General features: G+C 48.4%; 1 protein-coding gene across 1 annotated transcript in view; it reads left to right on the top strand.

Moving 5' to 3' along the window:
* Positions 1-356: 356 nt before the first annotated feature.
* The window catches only part of wscd1 (WSC domain containing 1), a 71,797-nt gene continuing 52,907 nt past the window's right edge, over positions 357-19,246 (top strand). The window contains exon 1 of the mRNA XM_033046231.1: positions 357-587. The gene's annotated coding sequence lies outside the window, so the exon portion shown is untranslated. The remainder of the gene's footprint in view (positions 588-19,246) is intronic.

The raw sequence follows: 19,246 nt of genomic DNA, 5'->3' as shown, positions 1-19,246 counted from the left end.
AGATGAGGAAAATCTTTTTCACCCAGAGTTGTGAATCTGTGGACTTCTCTGCCACAGAAGGCACTGGATGTTTTCAAGAGAGAGTTAGATTTTGCTCTTAGGGCTAAAGGAATCAAGGGATATGGGGAGAAGGCAGGAACGGGGTACCGATTGTGGATGATCAGCCGTGATCATATTGAATGGTGGTGCTGGCTCCTATTGTCTATGTTTCCATGGTTCTAATCTTTAAGTGTCTAAATGTTTTCGTGTCTGTCTTGGAGCGAGGGGAGGGTTGTTGGGACCCAGAAGACACTGGAGTGAGTGGTCGGAGCGGGACTGCGCATGTATGCTGTTGTGTTCCACAGGATGAATTAACTTAAAGGGAGGGGAGAGTGGCGGGGAGAGCGGAATGCAAGTGGATCTGCGGCGGTGAGCGGATCAAAGTGAGTTGAGGCTGCGGCTTTGATTCCAGCTAGCGACCTACACACACACACACACACACACACACAGACGTGTGTTGCAGCTGCGAGCTGGCTGGACTGGAAGCGATGCCTTGCTGCTTGTGATTTGGCTTCAGGGGGCGAGCGAGCGAGCGGACGGTGCACAAGGTGAGTTATTGCCTTTTAGTTGCAAAATGCACCGTGTAATTGCAGGCTGGACTGTGTCCCATACCGCTTGCAGCGTGAGGCAGCAGAATCGCTCTGTTGTTTATATATATATATATATGTGTGTGTGTATAATATGAAACGCGTTTGCTTACTATTTGGAGCAAGCAGACCGCAGTTTGTGTTCTGAAAATAGCAGAAGGCAGGGAGAGATGGAGAGGGAGAGAGAGAGAGAGAGCGAGAGACGGAGAGCAAAGTGCTGGAGGAACTCAGCGGGTCAGGCAGCATCTGTGCAGAGTAGACAGGCGACGTTTCAGGTCGGGATCCGGGAGAGGATGGGGAGAGAGAGGAGAGAGCGGGGAGAGAGAGGTGGGGGGGGGGGGGGGGGGGGGAGAGAAGGGGGAGAGAGAGAGAAGGGGAGAGAGAGAAGGGGGAGAGAGAAGGGGAGAGAGAGAAGGGGGAGAGAGAAGAGGGGAGAGAGGGGAGAGAAGGGTGAGAGGGGGAGAGAGGGAGAGAAGGGGAGGGAGAGGGGTGGGGGAGTGAAGGGGAGGGAGAGGTGGGGGGGGGGGGGAAGGGAGGAGAGGGAGAGAGTTAGAAGGGGAGAGAGATAGAAGGGGAGAGAGAAAAGGGGGAGAGAGAGAAGAGGGGGAGAGAGAGAAGAGGGAGAGAGGGAGAGAAGGGGAGGGAGAGGTGTGGAGGGGGAGAGAAGGGAGGAGAGGGAGAGGGAGAGGGGTGGGGGAAGAGATGTACAGCGCGAGGTTAAGCCGGGGGAGAAGTACCACGGTCAGGGGCAGTTCTTACTTCCCACACAAGAGGACGCAGACTTCCCATCTCGCTGCCGTTTAATGCTGGAGTAACTCAGCGGGACAGGCAGCATCTCTGGGCGACGTTTCAGGTGGAGACCCTTCTGCTCACCAGAGATGCTGCCTGTCCCGCTGAGTTACTCCAGCATTTTGTGTCTACCTTCAGTAATTAATACCCCCTCACCCGGGGAGGGCAAGAGATCGCGGAGATTTCTAAGAATCTCACTGTCTATAACTCACTCTCACCTAACCCACAGCTAACAATGAATGGCCTGTCTCCTTCATCATCGGTACTTTTTTTCCCATATCTTCCATTCATTTGTTCCCCATCTCTCTGCATCACCGTCTACATCTCTCGTCTCCCTCTCCCTTGACTCTGAAGAAGGGTCTCGACCCGAAACGTCGCCCATTCCTTCTCTCCAAATAGTCTCTTGTCCAGAGCAGGTGAATCGAGGACCAGAGGACATAGGTTGAAGGTGAAGGGGAAAAGATTTAATACGAATCTGAGGGGTAACTTTTTCACACAAAGGGTGATGGGTGCATGGAACGAGCTGCCAAGGGAGGTAAGCTGAGGCTGGGACTATCCCAAGAAGCAGTTAGACAGGTACATCAGGTATTAAGAAGCAGTTAGACAGGTACATCAGGATAGGACAGACAAAAGTGCTGGAGAAACTCAGCGGGTGCAGCAGCATATATGGAGCGAAAATAGGCAACGAAGGAATGGTTTCTTCGCGTTTCTGGTCGAGACCCTTCTCTCCAGAGATTCTGCCTGTCCCGCTGAGTTACTCCAGCATTTTGTGTGTGTGTGTGTGTGTGTGTGTGTGTGTGTGTCTATCTTCGGTGTAAACCAGCATCTGCAGTTCGTTCCCACACGTACGGGCGGGGCGAGAGATGTGAATGTCTAGACAGTGGAATGGGGAATTTTAGCGTGAGGGTATTTGAATTGCAGTTTAAAAAGCGAGATTCAAACGCATCTATCTTAAGCCACGCAGTCTCTTAACGCGCTGTGTGTGCGTTTGTCTGGCGTGGCGTGCTAATGGTTTAACACAGCCAGTACACACCGCGCTATATTCTCCAAGTGTAGTGTATATTTGGGCGAAGCGTCTAATCCAACCCACATAACCCCCTTTTTTTTCTTTAAATGCGCATTATTTTCGAGCGAGTGTCGCATTGCTAATGGATTCAACAAAAAAAACCCCGCTCCCGGTTTAAATGCGGTTTAAATCGGCTTCTGATCATCTGCAGTTCCTTCCTGTACTCTTCAGAACAACCGCGCTGATAACTTCCTCGTGTCTCCCTCTTCCTCTCCCCTGACTCTCAGTCTGAAGAAGGGTCTCGACCCGAAACATCGCCCACTCCTTCCCTCCGGGAGATGCTGCCTGTCCCGCTGAGTTTTTACTCCAGCATTTTTGTGTGTGTGTGTGTGTCTATCTTCGGTGTAAAACCAGCATCTGCAGTTGCTTCCCACACATAGACCTAACACTGGGTTAGTGTTTAAGAAGAAACTGCAGAAGCTGGAAAAATCGAAGGTAGACAGAAATGCTGGAGGAACTCAGCGGGTGAGGCAGCATCTATGGAGAGAAGGATTGAATGAATGAATACGTTTATTGGCCAAGTATTCACATACAAGGAATTTGCCTTGGTGCTCCGCCCACAAGTGACAACATGACATACAGTGACAGTTAAGAATGATACATAAAACACTAAACATTAATAATAAAACATTATTGATTAAACGTGAATTAAATGAAATTCCAGAGCAAAAGGAGGCTACAGACTTTTGGTTGTTGAGTAGAGCATCTACTCGTGGATAAAAGCTGTTTTTATGTCTGGCTGTGGCAGCTTTGACAGTCCGGAGTCGCCTTCCAAAGGGAAGTGATTCAAAGAGTTTGTGGCCAGGGTGAGAGGGGTCAGAGATGATCTTGCCCGCTCGCTTCCTGGCCCTTGCAGTGTACAGTTCATCAATGGAGGGAAGGTTGCAGCCAATAACCTTCTCAGCTGATCGGACGATTCGCTGCAGCCTCCAGGTGTCGTGCTTGGTGGCTGAGCCAAACCAGACCATGATGGACAAGGTGAGGACAGACTCTACGATGGCCATGTAGAATTGGACCATCATTGTCTGTGGCAGATTGTGCTTCCTCAGCTGCTGCAGGAAGTACATCCTCTGTTGTGCCTTTTTGACTGTGGAGTCGATGGTAGCCCCCCCCACTTAAGGCCCTTGGAGATGATGGTTCCCAGGAACTTAAAAGACTCCACAGATGTGACTGTGGTGTTGTTGATGGTGAGTGGGGTGAGGGGAGAAGGAGCTCTCCTAAAGTCTACTATCAATTCCACTGTCTTAAGAGCATTGAGCTCTAGGTTGTTGCGATGGCACCAGGACGCCAGCTGTGACATTTCCTGTCGGTAGGCAGATTCCTCCCCATCCTGGATCAGTCCAATCAGGGTTGTGTCGTCCGCAAACTTGAGAAACTTGACAGAGGAGTCAGTGGAGGTGCAGTCGTTGGTGTAGAGAGGGTAGAGGAGAGGGGAGAGTACGCAGCCTTGTGGTGCTCCTATGCTGAGGGTTTGTGTGATGGTTCGGGTCAAGACCCTTTCTCCATAGATGCTGCCTCACCCGCTGAGTTTCTCCAGCATTTTTGTCTACCTTCAACACTGGGTTAAGGTGCATTTACCATTTTGTTTTTTTTTTCTTTCCCCAGCTTAAATTATGAATAATTTATTATTAAATCATCAGCAGGCCGCTATGAACACCTTCAGTTGGCTTATTGAGTTTAAAACCGTGAAGGATATTATACAGGGGCTCAGCTCAGTTCAGAGCTGAAGTTCAGAGCCTGCTGTTTGTAGTTGTGTGTGTGTTTGGGTAAAAACACCTCGCCCAACGAACCATCAAGGGCAGGGAATAACGCCACATCTCAGAACAAACCCACACACTTCCAGTGCCAAAATGCAACTCGTTTCCCCTCTCCAGTCTATTTTGTTTTGGGTCAGTTGGACATTAAACCCTGTGCCCTTTTCTTCTGCGTTTCCAGACTTGAATGGGGCAACATTTTTTAGAGGCAAATTAGACACAGAACACTGCAGTCACTCAGCGAGCCGGGCAGCATCTCTGGATAATACAGCCCGGCCCACTGAGTTTTGTGTCTACCTTCGGAGTAAACCAGCATCTGCAGTTCCTTCTCAGTGGCATAGTTGTCAGCGTATGACACAAATTGTGTGGCTGGGAGTGAGTGGGACTGACTTTCCTGTAAGAGTTTACCTTATGACAAGTGCCAAACGTTTCCCTAACTTCAAGTAACCCCTGCATTCTCCCTCTCCCTCTCCCTCTCCCTCTCCCCCGAGTCACACCAGCTTCTCGTTCTCACCTAGCAATGGCTCTCCACAGCCACCTCCATGGTCCCCATGTGATGGGATCTGAACATCTTATTTTGGGCATTTGCAGAGTTAAAACTGACAGTTGCTTAGGGGCTAATGAAGTTAAATTATTCCCAGCAAGCTGTTGCCGTTACATCAAGGGTTACTGTCTTTGGAGGCTTGAGATGAGATTTTATTTCAGTTTCCCACCCGTCTACTTTAACATAAGACTAAAATTTCCTAGACTGTGATTAAAATTTAAATCTCAACTCTAGCAGGACGTAGAGCAGTTCAGCCCACGATGATTGTACTGCACATGATGCCTAAGGGCGGCACGGTGGCGCAGCGGTAGAGTTGCTGCCTCACAGCGCCAGAGACCCGGGTTTGATCCTGACTACGGGTGCTGTCTGTACGGAGTTTGCACGTTCTTCCCGTGACTGCGTGGGTTTTCTCCGGGTGCTCTGGCTCCCTCCCACACTCCAAAGATGTACGGGTTAATTGGCGTTGGATTTTAAATAAAAAGTAAAGTGTCCTTAGTGTGTGTAGGATAGTGCTAGTGTATGGGGTGACCGCTGGTCGGCACGGGCTCAGTGGGTCGAAGGGCCTTTTTCAACGTTGTATCTCTGACCAATTCTTATCTGTCTGCATACAATCTATATCCCTCTGTGTTCCCAGTAATGCCATAAATCCAAGAGTCGCTAATAGCCACTATCGCAGTGCCTGCACCACCACCCATGGCAGCGCGTTCCAGGCACCCACCACCCTTTATGTAATTCAAAACAGCTTGCTCTGCACATCTCCTTTAATCTTTGCACCTCTCACCTTAAAGCTATGCCCCCGAGTGCGCTTCTGGTCCGTGAAGCTCCTAATCATCATATTTAGTATAAGTTGGGGATACAGCACGGAAACAGGCCCTTCGGCCCATCGAGTCCGCACCGACCAGCGATCCCCGCACATTAACACTATCCCACTCGCAACAGGGACAATTTATACTTGCGCCAAGCCAATTAGCCTACAAACCCGTCCGTACGTCTCTGGAGTGTGGGAGGAAACCGACGATCTCAGAGGAAGGTGACGGGGGGAACGTACAAACTCCGTACAGACAGCGCCCGTAGTCGGGATCGAACCCGGGTCTCTGGCGCTGTGAGGCAGCAACTCTACCGCTGCGCCACCTTAGGGTCTGAGTAGCAAGTCACCCTTTCACGAAGCCACTGGCAGTTTTACATTTGTTGTGAATCATGATGAAGATGGCACATAAAACTTTGTGTTCTGTTTAGAAAAATTAACTCTGCATTATAACCTTTCCGTTCAAAATAATTTGTGTGATATCTCTAGTTAATGGCTTGAAGGTTTATAGCCCTGACAGAGGTATATAGCACAGACAATTATAAGGGGCTGTCTGAATCTTTTATCCTAAGTGGGAATGCTAAAGTCTAGAGGGCACCGCATTAGGGTGAGAGGGGTAAACATTTCGGGGAGATGGTCAGGGCAAGTTTTTTTTAAATATACACAGTGGCATCATAGGTTCAAGGTAAAGAGGAAAAGATTTAATGGGAATCTCAGGGGTAACTTTTTCACACAAAGGGTGGTGGGTGTATGGAACAAGCTGCCAAAGGAGGTGGTTGAGGCTGGGACTAACCCAACATTTTAGAAACCATTAGATAGACACAAATATAGGCTCTTGTCAATTCAAGAGAGAGCTAGATAGGGCTCTTAAAGATAGCGGAGTTAGGGGATATGGGGAGAAGGCAGGAACGGGGTACTGATTGGGGATGATCAGCCATGATCACATTGAATGGCCAAATGGCCTACTCCTGCACCTATTGTCTATTGTCTAAAAAAGCTGGAGTAACTGCGGGACAGGCAGCATCACTGTGGAGAAGAAATGGGTGACGTTTCGGGTCAAGACCCTTCTTCGGACTCGACCCGAAATGTCGCCCATTCCTTCCCTCCAGAGATGCTGCCTGTCCCGCAGAGTTACTCCAGCTTTTTGTCTCTATCCTTGGTTTAAACCAGCATCTGCAGTTCCTTCCTACACATTAAGAAACGGTCTTCTTCTTCCGTATGGCGTCTACAGCCTAAAGTTGTGGGTCAACTTGTTCTATTTGATCTTTTGTTTGTGCACGTCGGGTTGATTGCATTCGTTGGCCGGTATGGGCAAGTTGGGCCGAAGGGCCTGTTTCCACACTGTATCACTCCATGGTTGGTGGTAGGGGTGGTGGTGGAGGCAGATTTGATATTGGCATTGAAGTGGCTCTTGGTTAGGCACATGGAGATGGGAGGGATATGGATGATGTGCAGGCAGATAAGATTAGTCTGACTTGGCATCGTGTTCGACACAGACCTGTTCGCTGTTCTGTATTCTATAAGTGATAGGATTATTTTTGGGTCCCATCTCATGTAACAAGACAATGACAATCCGTTCACTCAGAAATGCAAATATCTGTCGTTCATCTATGTCATTCACTTACAATCAATGTTCAGTTTCAATTTAGTTTATTGTCACATTTACCATGAGAATACAGTGAAAAGCTTTTGTTGCGTGCTAACCAGTCAGCGGAAAGACAATACATGATTACAATTGAGCCATTCACCGTGTACAGATACATGATAAGGGAATAACGTTTAGTGCAAGGTAAAGTCCGATCAAAGATAGTCCGAGTGTCACCAATGAGGTAGATGGTAGTTCAGCACTGCTCTCTGGTTGTGGTAGGATGGTTCAGTTGCCTGATAACAGCTGGGAAGAAACTGTCCCTGAATCTGGAGGTGTGCGTTTTCACACTTCTGCACCTTTTGCCCGATGGGAGAGGGGAGAAGAGGGAGTGGCCGGGGTGCGACTGGTCCTTGATGATGCTGCTGGCCTTGCCGAGGCAGCGTGAGGTGTAGATGGAGTCAATGGGGGGGAGGTTGGTTTATGTGACGGTCTGGGCTGCGTCCACGATTCGCTGCAATTTCTCGTGGTCTTCAATAAAGTCAGTAAGTCTGAAGAAGGGTCTCAACCCGAAACGTCACCTGTTCCTTCTCTCCAGAGATTCTGCCTGTCCCGCTGAGTTACTCCAGCATTTTGTGTCTTATCTTCGGTATAAACCAGCATCTGCAGTTCCATAATACACACAGGGGAATAACGTTCAGTGCAAGATAAAGTCCAATTGAAGATCGTCGGAGGGTCTCCAATGAGGCAGATAGTTGATCAGGACTGCTCTCTAGTTGTTGGTAGAATAACTCAGTTGCCTGATCACAGCGGGGGAACAAACTGAGGGATATGTGTAATATTGCACAGTACTTCCTAGTCACTGAAGTCTATGAAGTGCATTCTTTGATATGCAAAATTTAATGATAATATTGTATTGGAAGAAAAACCTTAGGAACAAGTGCCCCGTAAGGGAAAAAAAACAAATAATAAAATATCAAGGAGGAGAAGCGGAGGGCAGCAGCGTTAATTTAGTTGAATGTACTACATTATATTATGTTCAATAAAGTCCTGAAATTATTACCCAAGGTCCAGCAATGGTTTAATTTTAGAGATAGGCAGAAATAGGCCCATCGGCCCACCGAGTTCATGCCAACCTGCGATCCCCGTACACTAACACAATCTTACACACTATGGATGATTTACAATCTTTACCGACGCCAATCCTGCACCTCCTTGGAGTGTGGAAGGAAACCGGAGCACCTGGAGAAAACCCACACGGTCACGGGGAGAAAGTGCGAACTCCGTACAGACAGGATTGAACCCGGGTGTCTGGTGCTGTAAGGCAGCAACACTACCGCTGCGCCACCGCGCCGCCCCTTTTGTAGGCTAATAAGCGAAGCAATGTTCTGCACGCAAAAATTGGAGTTTGTCAGAACTGATTTGCTTCAAGAGTTTCGATGAAAATCAAAGTTACAGCTTCGTTGATGGCATCTTGACTGTGTTTAGCTTGGGTTAGAGATACAGCGCGGAAACGGGCCCTTGGGCCCACCGAGTCTGCACCGACCAGCGATCCCCGCACACAAACATTACCCTACATACAATGGGGGCAATTTACACACACACCAAGAAAATTAGCCTACGTCTTTGGAGTGTGGGAGGTAATTGGAGATCTCGGAGAAAACCCGCGCAGCTACAAACTCCGTATGGACAGCACCCATGGTCAGGATCGAACCCGTGTCTCTGGCGCTGTAAGGCAGCAACTCTACCGCTGCGCCGATGGTGTGTTTAAAGTTATTTTAACCTGGCTGTAGGTAATGTTACAGAACCAACAAAGCAGTGTAACTGAAGCAGTCTCGTGTTCTTAATGGTATTATCAGGATAAATAGTGTGAAGGTTTAATACCAAATAGGGTCGTATTCTACGATGGGGGCCTCTGTAGCACGGATATCCATTCCTATCGGACAAATCGTTATTGCTGTCACGTTATCACACGTGTGCCTTGCGCAGAGTTCAAAGATGGCCAAGGATGAGAAAGATCAAACCCTCTCTTTGGATTTAGGGATTCAAAGATGCCTAAAGATGAGCAAGGATTGTTGAGTTTAGAGAAACAGGGGGAAAACGGGCCCTTCGGCCCAACGAGTCCACGCCGACCAGCGATCCCCGCACACTAACACTATCCTACACACACCAGGGACAATTTTACATTTTATAACCAAGCCAATTAACCTACAAACCATTGGAGTGTGGGGGGGGACCGAAGATCTCGGCGAAAACCCCGCGCCGGTCGCGGGGAGAAGGTACAAACTCCGTACAGGCGGCACCCGTAGTCAGGATCGAACCCAGATCTCTGGCGCTGTGAGGCAGCAACTCTACCGCTGCGCCACCCTGAGGTTGCTAATCGTCTGTCAGAATGGTTCTGATGCAAGATAATAATAATAATAATAATAATAATAATAAATTTTATTTATGGGCGCCTTTCAAGAGTCTCAAGGACACCTTACAAAAATTTAGCAGGTAGAGGAAAACATGTAAGGGGAATGAAATAAATAGTAGAGACATGACTAGTACACAAAGTAAAGACAGAATTCAATACAAAACACAGTATGAGGCAATTAATGCACAGATGAAAAGGGACTGGGACGTGGGGCTAAGGATAGGCAGAGGTGAAGAGGTGGGTCTTGAGGCGGGACTGGAAGATGGTGAGGGACACGGAATTGCGGATCAGTTGGGGGAGGGAGTTCCAGAGCCTGGGAGCTGCCCTGGAGAAGGCTCTGTCCCCAAAACTGCGGAGGTTGGACTTGTGGATGGAGAGGAGACCGGCTGATGTGGATCTGAGGGACCGTGAGGGTTGGTAGGGGGAGAGGAGGTCAGTGAGATATGGGGGGGGGGGGGGGGGGCAGATGGTGGAGGGCTTTGTAGGTGAGGATCAGGATTTTGTAGTTGATCCGGTGGGAGATGGGAAGCCAGTGAAGTTGTTTGAGGACTGGAGTGATGTGATGCCAGGATTTGGTGTGGGTGATGAGTCGGGCGGCTGCGTTCTGGACCAGTTGGAGTCGGTTGATGTAGGTGGAGCTGATGCCAAGGAGAAGTGAGTTGCAGTAGTCCAGTCGGGAGGAGATGAAGGCATGGATGAGTCTTTCAGCAGCGGGAGGTGTGAGAGAGGGTCTGAGTTTGGCGATGTTGCGGAGATGAAAGAAGGATGTTGCGGAGATGAAAGATCACCAGTTTGTATCTCTCTCTTTCTCCGCAGATGTTGCCTGACCCATTTGACGTTTTTTCTTTAGAATTTTACTGTTTCTATTTCAGATTGCCAGCGTTTACATTTTTTTCTTTTCTGTTTTGGTTTTTATTTGGTTCAATTGAATGTTTTGTATGACAGTTATCTGCTTTCTAGAAGCAGTTTATAGCCTTGAAATCCCTTTCATCGAAAGAAATCCAGGCTTGCATTTCTCAAAGACCCGTTTATGAATCCCCCCCCCCCCGCCCCCACACCCCTTTTCAAAGCTGTGCACTGTCCACAGAGATTTTCCCACCCCATTGTAGTCACTAGGCAATGTGGCAGGCTGTTCTGGCACAAAGTCAAAAGTCAAAGTCATAGTCAATTTTATTTGTCACATGTACCCGAAGGTGCAGTGAAATGAATTTGCCAGCAGCGATACACACTTAAAAAGAACACACAACATACACAATAAGATTTAACACCAACATCCACCACAGCATTCTTCACTGTGATGGAAGGCAACAAAGTTCAGTCACAACATGGTCCCACTATATGGTAATGTTGTGGGAATGTCGTTTTCCTGTGTTATTTGAGGCATAACATTGCCCAGAACACTCCTCTGTTCATCTATCACAGAGTCATAGAGTGATACAGTGTGGAAACAGGCCCTTCGGCCCAACTTGCCCACACCGGCCAACAATGTCCCAGCTACACTAGTCCCACCTGCCTGGCGCTTGGTCCATATCCCTCCAAACCTGTCCTATCCATGTACCTGTCTAAATGTTTCTTAAACGATGGGTTAGTCCCAGCCTCAACTACTTCCTCTGGCAGCTTGTTCCACACACCCACCACCCTTTGTGTGAAAAAGTTACCCCTCAGATTCCTATTAAATCTTTTCCCCTTCACATTGAACCTATGTCCTCTGGTCCTCGATTCCCCTCCTCTGGGCAGGAGACTCTGTGCATCTACTCCATCTCTTCCTCTCATATCTTTGTGCACCTCAATAAGATCACCCTTCTCTTCCTCCTGCGCAGGAGAGTGGGGTTAGGAGGGAGAGATAGATCAGTCATGATTGAATGGAAGAGTAGACTTGATGGGCCGAATGGTCTAATTCTACTCCTATCACTTATGACATGATTATTAAACTCTCAACCTCTGGTGTTGGTCATTTGGACTTTTGAAGAAGGGTTTTGTCCACCCTATCTGCGCCTCTCATCTACTTAATTGTGCAGGGGAAGAACGAATTGCTGTACACATAGAATCATAGAATCATAGAAAGTAGGTGCGAGAGTAGACCACCAGGTCCGTCGAGCCCGCACCGCCATTCACTCATGGCTGAACACCAAACAGACACACTTACCCACAAACAGTAGACACAAGACACAGAACACAAGACACTACCCTCCCCTTTATACCGCTATCACCCCTCTCCACCCCAAGAACCGCGTGATCTCCTGGGGGAGGCAAAAAACCGGATAAAAACCCAGGTCCAATTCGGGAAAAAAATCCGGGAAATTCCTCTCCGACCCCAACCCAGGCGATCGACACTTGTCCAGGAGATCACTCAGGTCTTACTATACTAACCATACCTAGGTCCATATCCCTGCCCTCTCCCCGTAGCCCCTTATCCCCTTGGCAGCTAAAAAACCATCTATTTTTGACTTAAATATATTTAACGTTTCTGCTTCCACTGCTCCCTGGGGCAGTGAATTCCACAAACTAACCACCCTCTGGGTGAAGAAGTTCTTCCTCATCTCAGTTTTAAAAGAGCCCCCCCTCACTCTGCAACTATGTCCCCTAGTTCTAGCCTCCCCGATCATTGGGAACATCCTCGGTGCATCCACCCGATCAAGGCCCCTCACGATCTTATACGTCTGTCTTTGTAGCTGGAATCACAAATTGGATCGAATGCCATCGTCTGCTCCTAATTGGTTTGGGTTTGGTGTAGGTCTTGTAGTCTATATCGAGCTGACCATTTATCATTTTGTAAAAACAAGTCAAACGGTGAGCTTCACGTGTGTCTGTCTTGGAGAGGGTTCCACCCCAGAGAATTCAGACGTTTGGTAACACTCGCTTCTCTCTCATAGGTGTTAGTAACAAATCGAGCTGCCTGCCTTTGGACACGTTCAATGGAAGACATTTTTTTATTTGTGTATAGGAGGCATTTTGTGTCTACCTTCGATTTAAACCAGCATCTGCAGTTCTTTCTTGCACTTTTGCACAGGCCTATGGATATGCAGGTAATGGAGGGATGTGGACTATGTCCAGGTAGATTCAGTATGAGATGATAGACACAAAGTGCTGGAGTAACTCAGTGGGTCATGCAGCATCCCTGGAGAACGAGTAGGGTTTCACCCCAAACTGTTACCCATTCTTTTTCTCCAACAAAGAGAATTAAAGGACGTTCCCTTAGGAAGGAGATGAGGAGGAATTTCTTCAGTCAGAGGGTGATGAATCTGTGGAATTCATTGCCACAGAAGGTCGTGGAGGCCAAGTCAATGGGTAGTCTCGCACGCTGAGTTACTCTTGCACTTTGTGTCTATCTTCAGTATAAACCAGCATCTGCAGTTCCTTTCCACACAAGAGTTGATTTTGACCTTGTGTTCGGAATGGACATTGCGGGCTGAAGGGCCTGTTTGTGTGCCATGCAGTGGGAATGCGTGGGTTGGCATCTGATGAGCGTTTGACGGCACTGGGCCTGCACTCGCTGGAGTTTAGAAGGATGAGAAGGGGGGACCTCATTGAAACTTACTGACTAGTGAAAGGCCTGGATGTGGAGAGGATGTTTCCACTGGTGGGAGAGTCTCGGACCAGAGGTCACAGCCTCAGAATTAAAGCATGTTCCTTTAGGAAGGAGATGAGGAGGAATTTCTTTAGTCAGAGGGTGGTGAATCTGTGGAATTCTTTGCCGCAGAAGGCTGTGGAGGCCAAGTTAGTGGATATTTTTAAGGCAGAGATAGATAGATTCTTGATTAGTACGGGTGTCAGGGGTTATGGGGAGAAGGCAGGAGAATGGGGTTGGAAGGGAGAGATAGATCAGCTGTGATTGAATGACGGAATGGACTTGATGGGCCAAATGGCCTCATTCTTCTCCTAGCACATGACCTTGTAGCTAATAGCCCTGTATCCAGGCAGCATTCTGGTAAACCTCTTCTGCACCCTCAATAGACTATAGGTGCAGGAGTAGACCATTCGGCCCTTCGAGCAAGCCTCTCCACAGCCTCGAGGTTCTTTATATAATGGGGTGAGCAGATTCAGGAACAGTTTCTTCCCCTCTGTTATCAGGCTTCTTAAAAAGGTCCTTCCATAAGCTAGGGTACCGTCTGATTTACTTTTACTTAATGTGTAAGAAGGGACTGCCAATGCTGGTTCTTGCCGAAGATAGACACGAAGTAAATCAGGGGATCAAGCAGTATCTCTGGAGAAGATGGATGGGTGACGTTTTGGGTCGGAACCCTACTTTAGACTGAAAGTAGAGGACTTGACTTTCTCTACATGTGCCTGAAGAGGGATTATAGACAATAGGTGCAGGAGTAGGCCATTCGGCCCTTCGAGCCAGCACCGCCATTCAATGTGATCATGGCTGATCATCCCCAATCAGTACCCCGTTCCTGCCTTCTCCCCATATCCCCCGACTCCGCTATCTTTAAGAGCCCCGTCTAGCTCGCTCTAGCAAGTATCCAGAGAACCTGCCTCCACCGAGGCAGAGAATTCCACAGACTCACAACTCTCTGTGAGGAAAAAGTGTTTCCTAGTCTCCGTTATGAATGGCTTACCCCTTATTCTTCAACCGTGGCCCCTGGTTCTGGACTCCCCCCCAACATCGGGAACATGTTTCCTGCCGCTAGCGTGTCCTGAGCAATTGCAAAGCAATTTTGTCGCCCATCTATCTTCTCCGGAGATTTGCGGTGCCGAAGGGCCTAATTCTGCTCCTTTCATTTGAGCACTTGTGTTAAACTGCATCAGCAGCCATACAATGCACTCTGATGTTGGTCAATACCAGTGTGTGGCCCGGTGCTTGATAATCAGATTGCTCTGGGGCCAGTTATTGACCTGAACTTCGTTACCCGCAGCTCTTTGTGGCTCAGCAATAAATCTGCGATTTCAAATGTGCCCAAAGGAACAAGAGGCATAAATAACAAGATAGCGCTCCCTCGTGAAATACAAGAGGCATCTTTTAATATAATAGGCAGCGATCGATATGACTTGCATATTTCACTTTTTCATTTAAGTGTTGTCTGAATCTTGCTCTGAGCAGTTTAATAGAGGTAATGCATTAACAGATGGAATATTTTTGACTGCTTCTACAATCAATACATAATCAATTTTTTTAAGATGAGAAAGGAATACTGGAATATATTTTTGGATTTTCGCATTAAAAAGTAGCCCGGAGTTCTTAGGTCTTCGGTCGAGGCTGACCATGGGTGTCTCCAGGGTGCTATTCCCTATATGGAGGACGCCTGTGCGTGACTTTGTTTAACGTGGGGAGACTGGTGCACAGACAGCCACCACACGGTCCTTGACAGATCTGGGTCAGGATCCAGTGGCATGGAGTCCAAGACGACCGGAGACCCTTTTCTGCTGCAGCCTTCATCCGCCTTCCCAGCCTTTGTGACGCTCCACTAAGGTCAGCCATCGTCCTCCGCCTGTTCCACCGTTGAGGTCTTGGTTGGGTCGCTCTTTGTCAGAGACCTCCCCCTCGACCTTACCGCCATGGGTGGCCCTACCAGGAGCACAGCTCCAGACGGCATCGCTCTCAGGATCTCAGGACCACACAAGCTTCTCCACCACGACAAGGTGACAATCCGCGGAGAAGCCCGGAGTAGGGTAGTCAAAAAGCCGTGGACATAGGTTTAAGGTGAGGGAGGGGGAGGGAAGATTTAATAGGAATCTGCGGAGTAACTTTTTCACACAAAGGGTGGTGGATGTATAGGACGAATAGCCAGAGGAGGTAGTTGAGGCAGGGATTATCGCAACGTTTAGGAAACATTTAGACAGGTACATGGATAGGGCAGGTTTAGATGGATATGGGCCAAACACAGGGAGGTGGGACTTGTGTAGATGGGACATGTTGGCTGGTGTTGGCAAGTTTATGCCAAAGGGCCTGTTTCTATGCTGTAAGACTCTGTGTCTCTATGAAGAAGGGTCTCGACCCGAAACGTCGCCTATTCCTTCTCTCCATAGACGCTGCTTCACCCGCTGAGTTTCTCCAGCATTTTCTGTCCACCTATGTCTCTCGAGGCTAGTTTTGGTTTAGTTTAGAGATGCAGCGCGGAAATGAGCTCCTCGCCCACCGACTCCGCGCCGACCAGCGATTTCCGCACACTAGCACTATCCGACACACACTAGGGACAATTTACAATCTTTACCAAAGCCTGCACGCCTTTGGAGTGAGGGAGGAAACCGGAGCACCCGGAGAAAACCTACGCAGCATGGGGAGAACCTGCAAACTCCGTACAGACAGCGCCCGTAGTCGGGATTGAACCTGAGTCTCTGGCGCTGTGAGGCAGCAACTGTTGCTGCGCCACCGTGCCTATATGGCTCGCTGTATTTTGCAGGCATTCATCATATAATTGCGCTATTATGCATGCATGCTGGCTTGCAGTTTACTCTAAAGATCAACAATAGCTTTTAATATTATTGATATTTTTCAACTTGCTTGACCCGGTTCATTTGAAGTTGCCATTCGCTCACCAATTGAGATGTTTTGGAAATGCTGTATTATTAATAGCAGCGTGCACTGGTTGCATATCGGGGGGAGAATGTTAAATAATTACTCTTTCCTTGGGGGAACTCGGTAAGTTGTGTTTAAATCCGAGTGAAATACATTTCTTTGATTTTTGCAGAATGAATTTTTGCCCCAGATATCATCTCCGCACAGATTGAGATGTGCGAAAGGCTAGCTGCCTGAAAGTTGCATCAATAATGCACCAAATTCTGACCAATTCCATTTCCTTTCCTGGTATTTTCCGTATTTCCTTTTACAGCACCGACTGAGACCCTTTTCACCCCATCATCCCCGTATTGACTGGCAAAACAATCGTTCCTCCCCACCTTCCCTCCCACCCCCACACCTCCTTTTCTCCCCACACTTCCCTCCCCCACCCCCACCTATTTCTCCTGTCCGCCGTGGGCAGCGTGTTGGTGCAGCGGTAGAGATTCCTCCTTACGGCGCCAGAGACCCGGGTCCGATCCTGACTTTACGGAGTTTGTACATTCTCCCCTTGACCCGCGTGGGTTTACTCCGGGGTCTTCGGTTTCCTCCCACACTCCAAAGACGTGCAGGTTTGTAGGATTAATTGGCTTGGTATAAAATGTGAAAATTGTCCCAGGTGGGTGTAGGATAGTGCGGGGATCGCTGGTCGGTGCGGACTCGGTGGGCCGAATGGCCAGATTCTGTGCTGTATCTCTAAGTGAAACTAAACACTCTCTCCTCCCAACCCCGCTCTGATTAAATCCTGAATAAATATCACTGATTGAATGCATTCCCCTCAGCTGACAATGAACCTGCATTTCCTTAGCAACATCCGCTTTGATCTGTCGTTTTCACACCTTACCCTTCCATATCACTGGTCTCTGAATATAGACATAATGCTGGGGTCTGAATCTGAGTTCAGAGTCTGAAGAAAGGTCTCGACCTGAAACATCACCCATTCACTCTCTCCAGAGACGCTGCCTGACCCGCTGAGTTACTCCAGCACTTTGCATCTATCTTTGGTGTAAGCCAGCATCTGCAGTTCCTTCCCACACCCCTCTTTCTCTCACTGTTACACTTTCCTCCCTCTGTCTTTACATCCGGCAACACTTTACACTTCAAACCTGTCTCATGCCTTCCTTTCTTATCTCTGGCCTTTGTTTCAGCCATCTGCCCGTCGACCCCCTCCCCTCCCTTGCCTGTATTGACCTATTACCTGCCATGCTTTGTCCTGCCTCTCTCATCTCTGGCTTTCTTCTCTTCCCCCCCCCCCCCACCCACCTGCCCCCACAATCAGTCTGAAGAAGAGTCTCAACTTTAAACGTCATCTATCAATGTTCTCCAGAGATGCTGCTTGACCTGCTGAGTTACTCCGGCACTTTGTGTCCTTTTGTGCATTAACCAGCATCTGAAGTTCTTTATTCCCACAGTCCTTTTTTCCACATTTCCCATCAACTCTCCAGTTAAACCTAGTAGTAAATTACAAACTCCTTAAGATGTATGAGCTGTATTCTTGAGGCAGTGGTTTGTTAATATTCAGTATTGACCATCTGGGAGTTAAACGATTGGAGGCTTAGTTTTATTAGAGATACAGAGTGGAAACGGGCCCTTCGTCCCACCGAGTCTGTGCTGGCCAGCGATCCCCCTGTACACTAACACCATCCCACACACACACACACACACGCACACACGCACACACGCACACGCACACGCACACACGCACACACGCACACACACACACAACAATTTACAATTTCACCAAAGCCAATTAACCTCCAAACCTGTATGTTTTTGGAGTGTGAGGTAGACAACAATGTTGGAGAAACTCAGCGGGTGAGGCAGCAGCATTTATGGAGCGAAGGAATAGGTGACGTTTCGTGGGCTTGTGGGAGAGCTGGGAAGGGGAGGGGAAGGAGGGAGAAAGCAAGAACTACCTGAAATTGGAGAAGTCAAAGTTGATACCGCTGAGGTGTAAACTACCCAAGCCAAATATGAGGTGCTGCTCCTCCAATTTGTGATGGGACTCACTCTGGCCATGGAGGAGGCCCAGGACAGAAAGGTCGGATTTGGAATGGGAGGGGGAGTTGAAGTGTCTTCGGAGTGTGGTAGGAAACGGGATCACCTGGGGATGTGAAGTCGGTTAAGGATTAGATATCTGTGTATTTGTTAGATGTGTGGGTGTGTGAATTGGAGACAAATAACAATGACATTCCCATCTTGTAACAGATGCTTGGTTGAATTTAGACATTCTATTTTAGATACTTGGACAGGTACATGGATAGGAAAGGCTTGGAGGAATATGGACCAAACTAGCTTTGATGGGCATCTTGGTCAGCATGGCCAAGTGGGCCGAAAGGCCTACTGTGCTGTATGACACTATGATGTTATTTACAGTGCAGAAACAGGCCCTTTTGCCCACCCGCGTCTGTGCCGACCAGCGATCCCCGCACACTAACACTGTCCTACACACACTAGGGATAATTTACAATTTTACCGAAACCAATTAGCCTCCAAACCAAGTACATCTCTGGAGTGGTGGTGGGGGTGGGGGGGGGAACCAGAACGCCCAGAGGAAAACCCACGCAGGTCACGGGGAGAACGTGCAAACTCCGTACGGACAGCACCCGCAGTCAGGATCGAACCCGGGGCTCTGGCGCCGTAAGGCAGCAACTCTACCGCTGCGCCACCGTGCCGTCCTCTAACTGGGGGTTCCTTCATTATAGAGAGTGTGATCTATGTAGCATAATGAGGAATGGCAATAAGTCTTGCGAATGTAGCACATATTTCCCACCTGTGGCACGTCCTAAACCTTTCGTTCCATGAACTGTCTGGATTGAAATAGCAATTTGCCGAGAGTAATCAGCGCCAACATTCAGCTCGCCCTCATCAATATGTTCCTGACCCGTGAAACATTGAGATCGAGGCGCTCCTAAATGGTCGGCAGCAGGGTCTGAAATGCTTTGACCTTTAATGTGATGGCTTCATAAAATGGGCTATAAAATAGCATAACCTTGAAGCCTTGAAATGGTTCTTTAAGTCTCGTTAATACATAATGGCATCTCTGTGAAGTTGTTCTGCTGTTAAAGGGAGCACCTGAGATGACCAATTAATGCAGTGTGAGTTGGCTCCATAGCAAATCAAGGTTGAAGTCCCAAGAGCTTTTGGCTGAGAAGTAAGGGT

This window comes from Amblyraja radiata, chromosome 28 (genome assembly GCF_010909765.2).
Source record: "Amblyraja radiata isolate CabotCenter1 chromosome 28, sAmbRad1.1.pri, whole genome shotgun sequence".
NCBI lineage: Eukaryota > Metazoa > Chordata > Chondrichthyes > Rajiformes > Rajidae > Amblyraja > Amblyraja radiata.
Note: the sequence above shows the minus strand (reverse complement) of the source record. Positions and strands in the feature narration are given on the sequence as shown.